The sequence below is a fragment of the Gekko japonicus genome, unplaced genomic scaffold (assembly GCF_001447785.1).
Source record: "Gekko japonicus isolate JY-2015 unplaced genomic scaffold, Gekko_japonicus_V1.1 scaffold3867, whole genome shotgun sequence".
Classification (NCBI taxonomy): Eukaryota; Metazoa; Chordata; class Lepidosauria; order Squamata; family Gekkonidae; genus Gekko; species Gekko japonicus.
The window spans coordinates 58287-67844 of record NW_015161525.1 but is presented as its reverse complement, the minus strand read 5'-3'; positions in this window follow the sequence as shown (position 1 = coordinate 67844).

The window sequence follows — 9558 nt, the reverse complement described above, 5'->3', positions numbered from 1 at the left end:
CGGTGAGGTGGGTGGGGCTGAGAGAGCTGTTGACAGAAACTGCTCTTGTTCAAGAACAGCTCTTATCAGAACTATGGCTTGCCCAAGGTCATCCAGCAGCTGCAGGTGGAGGAGCGGGAACTCAAACCCGGTTCACCCAGATTAGAGTCCGCGCACTTAAACCCTACAACCAAACTGTAGTGCACAGCTGCAAGGGTGCACTGGGTACATCTGAGTCACCGCGCTCAGCCGGGAGCCAAACGGCACCCCACATGAACCTTGTGTGAGCACTACAACTCTACCCCACAGTACTCTGAAGAATTCTGGGACAGATGCGCCTGGGTCCTTCTATGGAGAAGCCCAAGGAAAAAGAACTTTCTGCCAAAGGGGAAAACCACTCCTTCGAGGTCTGCAGAGAGAAGAGAGCCCCCCCCCCGCCGCTGCCAAGAGCCGAGGAAGGAATTTCCCTGGCACCATTTTCCCCACGCCCAATAAAAATCAGCCAAAATCCTCTCCTCTATACAGCAGTCTTACAGAAGGTAGCCTCCCTACCAACATGTCATGCCACTCTCCGGATCCGGGTTGCCAACTCCAGGTTGGTAAATTCCTGGAGACTTGGGGGAAAAGAGGAGGAGGAGATTGGATTTATACCCCACCCTTCACTCAGAGTGGCTTACAAACTTCTTTCCCTTCCCCTCCCCACAACAGACACCCTGTGATGTAGGCGGGGCCGAGAGAGCTCTGAGAGAAACTGCTCTTTCAGGAACAGCTGTGCCAGAACTATGGCTTGCCCAAGGTCATCCAGCAGCTGCATGTGGAGGAGCGGGGAATCAGAGTCCGCACACGTAACCAATACACCCAACTGGTGAGAAGGAAATCATGAATGACAAGTAATAATCAAGAACAAATTATGAATAACAAGTAATAATAAAGAAGTAAACGTGCTGAGAAGAAATGGATTTTTTTTATTCGGAGGTTTGAAATGAGCAAAACGTTCACTTACAGAACTACGGCTGGCCCAAGGTCATCCCGCAGCAACAAATGGAGGAGTTGGGAATCAAACCCGGTGCTCCCAGATTAGAGTCCACTACACCTTGGTCTTTCTAACCTGGTTACATTCTCTCTGCCTGGCGGTCTTTTCCTGTGGTTCCCGGCAGCTTCTCAAGATCCTTGTTTTTCAAGTGGAGATACCGAAATTGAACTCAAAGGTACATGTCAAGTATGTGTCTCTTCGCCCATGGGGAGGGGTACGAACATAAGAGCCCTGCCGGATCAGACCAATCGTCCATATAGTCCAGCATCCTGTTCAACACGGTTGCCAACCAGTTCCTCTGGAGGGCCAACAACAGGGCAGAGAGATCGAGGCCTTCCCCTGATGTTGCCTCCTGGCTCTGGGATTCAGAGGCTTAGTGCCTCTGAATGTGGAAGTTCCCCCTCAGGCACCATGGCTAGTAGCCATTGATAGACTTATCCTCCGTGAATCTGTCTAATCCCTCTTTAAAGCTGTTTATCGCCACATCTTCTGGCAGAGAAATCCGTGTTTCAATCACTCTCTGCGTAAAGTAGTATTTCCTTTTGTCCATGCTGAACCTACTGCCCATCGGCTTCATTGGCTGCCCTCGAGTTCTAGTCTTTGGGGAGAGGGAGAAAAAAGTTCTCTTGGTCAATCCTCTCCACCCCGGGCATAATTTTATAAACCTCTCTCACGTCCCGTCTCATTTCTAAACAGAAACGTCCCGGGCTCTTCAGCCTTTCCTCATACGGAAGGTGCCCCAAGGGACATTCTGAGCAGAAACTCAACTGAGGGGGAAGGGGGAACTCATTCCACCCCCAGTGCTAGGCCATGTAGTGACTTTTCGCATTTGAAAAATGAGGGAAGCAGCACATGACTGGCGGTTGCATATTGTTGGGAGGCATGCGACAGGAGCAGGTGTTTCTCAGCTCCCATGACATCAGTGGCGAACAGTGGTTATTAACACCCACTCCCCCCCCTTTCTCCTGCAAGCACTTTTGCAAACTTCCTGTAAGGGTGTACGGCCTGGCTGCCCTGTAAAAGACGCTAAGGCCACAAGGCCAGAAGAAGGAGGAGGAGGAGGAGGAGGAGGAGGAGGAGAGATTGGATGTATCCCCCGCCCTTCACTACCCAAAGGTGTCTCAGAGCTGCATACAAACTCCTTTCCCTTCCCCTCCCCACAACAGACACCCGGTGAGGTGGGTGGGGCTGAGAGAGCTCTTGACAGAAACTGCTCTTGTTCAAGAACAGCTCTTATCAGAACTATGGCTTGCCCAAGGTCATCCAGCAGCTGCAGGTGGAGGAGCGGGAACTCAAACCCGGTTCACCCAGATTAGAGTCCGCGCACTTAACCACTACAACCAAACTGTAATGCACAGCTGCAAAGGTGTACTGGGTGCATCTGAGTCACTGCGCTCAGCCGGGAGCCAAACGACACCCCACATGAACCTTGTATGAGCACTACAACTCTACCCCACAGTCCTCCGAGGAATTCTGGGAGAGATGCGCCTGGGTCCTTGTATGGAGAAGCCCAAGGAAAAAGATCTTTCTGCCAAAGGGGAAAACCACTCCTTCGAGGTCTGCAGAGAGAAGAGAGCCCCCCCCCTTGCCGCCAAGAGCCGAGGAAGGAATTTCCCTGGCGCCATTTTTCCCACGCCCAAGAAAAATCGGCCAAAATCCTCTCCTCTATGCAGCTGTCTTACAGAAGGTAGCCTCCCCAACATCTGTCATGCCGCTCTCCAGGGCCGGGTTGCCAACTCCAGGTTGGTAAATTCCTGGAGACTTGGGGGAAAAGAGGAGGAGGAGATTGGATTTATACCCCACCCTTCACTCAGAGTGGCTTACAAACTTCTTTCCCTTCCCCTCCCCACAACAGACACCCTGTGATGTAGGCGGGGCCGAGAGAGCTCTGAGAGAAACTGCTCTTTCAGGAACAGCTCTGACAGAACTATGGCTTGCCCAAGGTCATCCAGCAGCTGCATGTGGAGGAGTGGGGAATCAGAGTCCGCGCACGTAACCACTACACCCAACTGGTGAGAAGGAAATCATGAATGACAAGTAATAATCAAGAACAAATTATGAATAACAAGTAATAATAAAGAAGTAAACACGCTGTGAAGAAATTGATTTTTTTTTTCTTCGGAGGTTTGAATTGAGCAAAACGTTCACTCCTGAGTTCTAAAGGTTTTTCCCTCTCTCTGGGCAGGAAGAGGTGAAGCCAGTTCAATTGTTCTCCAGACCTGCCTCGGCCCACCCTTCATACAAATGCTAACAAGTTTAGACAATGGGATGGTCAAACCTCCCCCCCTTCAAGCAGGGAACAGAGATTTGGAGGTGTTACATACTAGAGAGACTTCAGGAAGGAAATTCCTGGAGACGTTAGGAAAAGCTCTGCTGACCTGGTGAGTGGGTGGGGAAGAGAGGTGGTAACACTCAGGCGAGCAAGAAGGAAGCTCTTCTTTGAAGCTGAGACCATCAGAACAGACAGAACCCTTAACTGAGGTCTGTAGGAGGCAGCCATTTAACAATGTGCCACCCCGGAGAGTTGGAGGAATCTTGAGATCTAGAACATCCTAACCTAAGGAGCCTGTCCTAGAACTGAAGGAATAAATAAATAAATAAATAAACTTCGGGTGGTGGCGGTTGTGTGTAGTATACAGAACTCCACCGTCTCAGACATGCAATTTTCAAAGAAACTCCAGGGGGAAAGCCGGCTGGAAGCGGCTATTCCTCCAGGGGCACACAAGGAAGTAAACAGTCCCCCAGGCCTCAGATCAGGCAAGGCAACCTGGGAGTTGTGGCCAATGCTCCCTCTAAGCCATGGAGTTTGCGAGCAAAAATTCTTCTTTGTGAGTTAGTGGCATTAAAGTTGTGAACTGGTGATTTGACTACTGCATAAATGAGTTGTTCTGGAGCCCCTCCTTCCTGAGATAAAGACAAAAATGCATGACCCCGAGGCTAAAAAACTGTCTGCTATCTCACACTAATCCAGTTTAGACTCTAATGTTCCCTCTAAGCTCTTGTGAGCAAAAGTTCTACTTTGTGAGCAACTAGAAATAAAGTTGCGAGCAAGCGATTTGACTACTGCATAAATGAGTTGTTCTGGAGCCCCTCCTTCCTGAGCTAAGACAAAAATGTGTCAGCCAGAGGCTAAAAAACTGTGAGCTAGCTCACACTAACTCAGCTTAGAGGGAGCACTGGTTTAGAGGGAGCACTGGTCCTGACCCCCCCCCCAGCGAGCAATCCCGCGCAAAGGTCAGGTGGTGGCCAATGTTCCCTCTAAGCTGTGAAGTCTTGTGAGCAAAAATTCTGCTTTGTGAGCTCCTGGCGTTAAAGTTCTGAGCAAACGATTTGGCTGCCGCATAAATTAGTTGGCTCTGGAGCCCTCCTTCCTGAGCGGAGACAAAAAGGTGTGAGCCGGAGGCTAAAAAACTGTGAGCTAGCTCACACTAACTCAGCTTAGAGGGAACACTGCTGGTGGCCGTGGTTACCCGAGAGGGAAAGAAAAGCCTCTCCAGGTGTTGGGAGGGCAGGCTGGAGCAGGCCCCGTTCCGCCACACGCAGAAACAAACGAGGAAGGGAAACCACCAGAGGCTGCCCGGGAAACAACGCACGTCCTTGCGCCCTCGCCCAGGTCTCCCCTCTCTCCCTCCCCAATGCAGAGGACCCAGGAGAGGAGCGCGCTGGATCTACGCCAGCCTAAAACCAAGGGAGGGGGGCGCATTCCCTGCCGCTGCAAACCACCCCTCCTCCCAGACGCATTTTCTCCCCCCACCCCCCATGCACCGCCTGCGTCTCTCCCAGGTGGCCCCGTGTTCTTTCTTGCACCTTTCCCGACTCCAGCCAAACGGTCGGGTACGTGCGCGCCCCTCTACCCCGTGGGCCAAGGCTTGGGCACCTCCGGCCGCGGCGCAGGGCCCACCCGGGCAGCCAGACGCCCTGCGGGCCACGGACGGCAGGAGGGGCGAGTCGAGGCCCTTCGGGGGCACGCGCACCCCCCCTTCCCTGTACAGTTGCTCGGAATGGGGGGAGGCTCGGCCCGGGAAACGACGCGCCGCGGATGCAAAAGCCCGTGCGCCTTGGAGAGGGAAAGGCGCCCCGGTGGCCACGGCATCCGCGCCCTGCCTGGGAAGCAGGAGGAGCCGACGGGAAGGGGGGCGCGAAGCGGGCAACGTTCTCCCCTCCCTCTCCCGGAAAAGCCCCCCCAACCCCTTTGCTCCTCACCTCCTTGGACGCCCAGGAGCGCCGCCAGCAGAATGGCCCAAGCCGCCTTCATGGTCGCAGAGGCGAGGCGCAGCGCAGCTCCCTCGGCGGACACCTCCGGCTCGTTGCGCGGCGGCGCTGGGGTGGAGAGGAGAGGCTGGGCGGCGGTGGGGAGGAGGAGGCGGGGCGGGGGTCTGCCGGCCACGTGGAGCGCTCCTCGAATCCAAGGCGGCCAGCGGCGGGGGGCGGCTCGAACAAGCGCCTCCTCTCCGCCCGGCTGCTTTTCTGTTTCGTTTCTTCCCTCCAGACCCTCGTTGGGAAGAAAAGGAAGCGCGCAGGGAAACTTGGCACGGGTTTCGGCTCAGCCAAAAAAAGGAGGGAGGAGCGGGTGTGGTTGCTATTAATGCTCCCTCTAAGCCGTGGAGGCTTGTGAGCAAAAATTCTACTCTGTGAGCTACTGGCATAAAAGTTGTGAGCGAGCGATTTGGCTGCTGCATGAATTAGTTTGCTCTGGAGCCCTCCTTCCTGAGCGGAGGCAAAAATGTGTGAGCCGGAGGCTGAAAAACGGTGAGCTAGCTCACACGAACTCAGCTTAGAGGGAACACTGGTTGCCGTACCCAGGAGGAGGCGTTCGCTAGCTCTCCTTCCTCCTCGACTGGCGTTTTACGGTTGCCAAAACCTCCGGGCGGGGCTGGAGATCTCCCGGAATCGCAGCTGGTCTGCAGGCGACATCCTGCATGTGGGACCAGGGGAATTGCAGCTCACCTCCACAGGTGGACCTCCGGATGGCACCTGGTTTTTGGCCTGTGTGTGACACGGAGTGTTGGACTGGAGGGGCCATTTGCCTGATCTAACATGGCTTCTCTTATGTTCTTATGTCTGGGACAAATGATGCTCTGTATTCTTGGTGCTTGTGGGGGCAACAGTAGGAGGGCTTCTGGAGTTCTGGCCCCGCTGGTGGACCTCCTGATGGCTCCTGGGTTTTGGGCACTGTGTGACCCAGAGTGTTGGACTGGAGGGGCCATTGGCCTGGTCCAACATGGCTTCTCTTCTGTTCTTATGTCTGACTTTGATGGACCAAGGGTCTGATTCAAAGAGTCATTAACACCCGGAATTCACTTCTGCAGGAAGTGGTGGTGTCTACAAGCATAAACAGCTTCAAGAGGGGATTGGAGAAACATTTGCATCAGATGTCCATCAGTGGCTATTAGCCACAAGGTACAGATGGAACACTCTATCTGGGGCTGTGAGGCTCTGTATTTTGGGGGCTGGGCAACAGTGGGAGGGCTTCTGGAGTTCTGGCCTTGCTGGTGGACCTCCTGATGGCATCTGGGATTAGGCCACTCTGTGATAACGAAGTCTTGGACTGGCATGGGCCATTGGACTAATCCAACATTGGCTTCCCTTATGTTCTTATAAAAAGGAATTAGATAAACAGAGGTCCATCAGTGGCTATTAGCCACAAGGTATAGATAGGAATTCTCAGTCTGGGGCAAGGGATGCTCTGTCTTCTTGGTGCTTAGGGGGGGCAACAGTGGGAGGGTTTCTGGAGTTCTGCCCTTGCTGGTGGACCTCCTGATGGCAGCTGGGATTAGGCCACTCTGTTATAACAAAATCTTGGACTGGCATGGGCCATTGGCCTAATCCAGCATTGGCTTCCCTTATGTTCTTAAGTTCTTATGACTACAGATATCAGTTCCCCTGGAGGAAATGGATGTTTCAGAGGGTAGACTCTATGTTACTGGAGAGATGTCCCTGCCCTCCCCAGACTTCATCCCCAAATTTCCAAGAGTTTCCCAGACCAACTTTATCTCTTTTTTTGAGAAAGTTACTACCTTGCTGGACCAGGGGAATGCTGTAGACATAGTCTATCTTGATTTCAAATATGCTTTTGATAGGGTTCCACATAATAATCTTGTTGGCAAATTGGTAAAATGTGGTTTGGATCCTGTTACTGTTAGGTGGATCTGTAACTGGTTGACAGATCGCACCCAAAGAGTGCTTGTGAATGGTTCCTCTTGGAGAGGTGTGACAAGTGGAGCGCCTCAAGGATCTGTCCTGGGACCTGTTCTGTTCAACATCTTTATCAATGATTTGGATGAACGAATAAGAAGGAGCGCTTATGAAATTTGCAGATGATACTAAATTGGGAGGGGTAGCAAATATGGTAGAAGAGTCAGGATACAGGATGATCTTGAAAAACTGGACTAAAACAAATAAAACAAATTTCACTGGGGATAAATGTAAAGCTCTGCATCTAGGCAGGAAAAATCAAATGTATCATAGGATGGGGAAACTTGTCTTGGCAGTAGCATGTGTGAAAAGGATCTAGGCAGTGTTCCCTCTAAGCTGAGTAAGTGTGAGCTAGCTCACAGTTTTTTTAGCCTCCAGCTCACACTTTTGTCTTAGCTCAGGAAGGATGGGGCTCCAGAGCAAACGAACTTATGCAGTAGCCAAATCGCAACGGACATGGAATGGTAAAGTGTAGCCTGATCTTGTCAGATCTCAGGAACTAAGTAGGGTCAGTACCTGGACAGGTGACCATGAAGGAAGACTTTGCAGAGGAAGACAAGGGCAAACCTCCCCTGCTTAATCATTGTCAGCCTCTTAGAGAAATCAGTTCTAATTCACTTCAAGGAAGGATAAGTTTACTGAGACATTGATAGGATCCAGCCTGTACACTGGCTCTGTTAGAACTAAAGGTAAAGGCGCGAAATCAATCGAAACACAAGGTTCCAGCAGGGCGCCCAAAAGGTTCGGAACCAATCACCCTCAGGAGTTTCACCCACCAAAAGCAACGGCTCTTCACACACACACCCAGTGTGCCATCCCCCCAACATGTAAGACGAAATCCAGACAGCGAAAGATGAGAACCAAGGACTCTAAAGTTCTCAGGAAAGCAATAAGGGGCAGTCTACGTCCAGGGGCGGATTAACCATTAAGCAGACTAAGCATGTGCTTAGGGCACCATGGCCAAAGGGGGCACCACAAAGTTGGGGAAAGGCTGAAAAGAACTTTATGTAGCCCAACCTTGGCCTAGTTTGTACAGTCTATTGTGTTATCATATGAATACATTTTTGTATTGGTGCAACCTGCATTGTATATCTGGTCAGACAGATCAACCACTAAAATGGACTGGGTCAGTGTGGAAAGGAGGGGGGCGCCAAGACTGGTCAGTGCTTAGGGCACCAGTGAGCCTTAATCCACCCCTGTCTACATCAAAGGCTTGCAAAATTGAAGCATTTTGGTTTCACACTCTCCTTCTCCCCCTCCCAGTTACTATGGCGGACAAGCCATAAAATGCACAGCGAGTTTGACAGCAGTGTGATGCGGTAGCTGAAAAGGCAAATGTGATTTTGGGTTGTATCGACAAGTATAGTGTCCGGATCACACAAAGTGATGGTATCGTTTCACTCTGCTCTGGTTAGACCTCGCCTAGAGTCTTGTGTTCAGTTCTGGGCATATAGACAAGCTGGAACGTGTCCAGAGAAGGGCAATGAAGATGATGAGGGGTCTGGAGACCAAGTCCTATGAGGAAAGGCTGAAGGAGTTGGGTATGTTTAACAACTCCGCACCATCCTCCATATGAGCCCTTCAAGCAGTTGAAGATGGCTATCATATCATCTATTCCCTATTTATTTAACTTTTAATTTCTATACCGCTCTATCCCGGAGGCTCTGAGCGGTTTACATGACTTATTGATACTCCTAACTAGGGCCACATAGTCGTTGGGAAGGTGAGTGCCTATCAGGCACCCTACTGGCTTGTTGTTCTTCTTCCGGCGGTTCTTCTCTCTTTCTCTCTATTGAGAGTCCCTTGGACTGCAAGAAGAGCAAATCAGTCCATCCTAAAAGAAATCCACCCTGACTGTTCCCTGGAAGGCCAGATACTGAAGCTGAAGCTCAAATACTTTGGCCACCCAATGAGAAGGGAGCACTCACTGGAGAAGAAGACCCTGATGCTGGGAAAGACTGAAGGTCAAAGAAGAAGGGGACGGCAAAGGATGAGATGGTTAGACAGTGTTGTACATATTAGATTCCATGTCAAAAATGAAGTCAAATAAGGAGCAAGTTCTTGTATTTTATCGTAATGAAATATTGAAAACAGTTAGGCCAAAGGACCCATCAAAACTGACTGCTTTCTTAGCATAATCAGGAAAAATGCCTCAATTAATAGGAAAACAATTAGACCAAATAGTTAACCAAAACTTGACAACTTTCTTCTTTTTCTTCATCTTCTTGAGCATATTCTGAACATATTCAGGAAATACATGATATTTTATACATGAACTGACATCACCAAGAAAACAATATTCAAACAGCATAATTGGTTACAAAAGACAGTGGTAATTTGAGTAATAATCC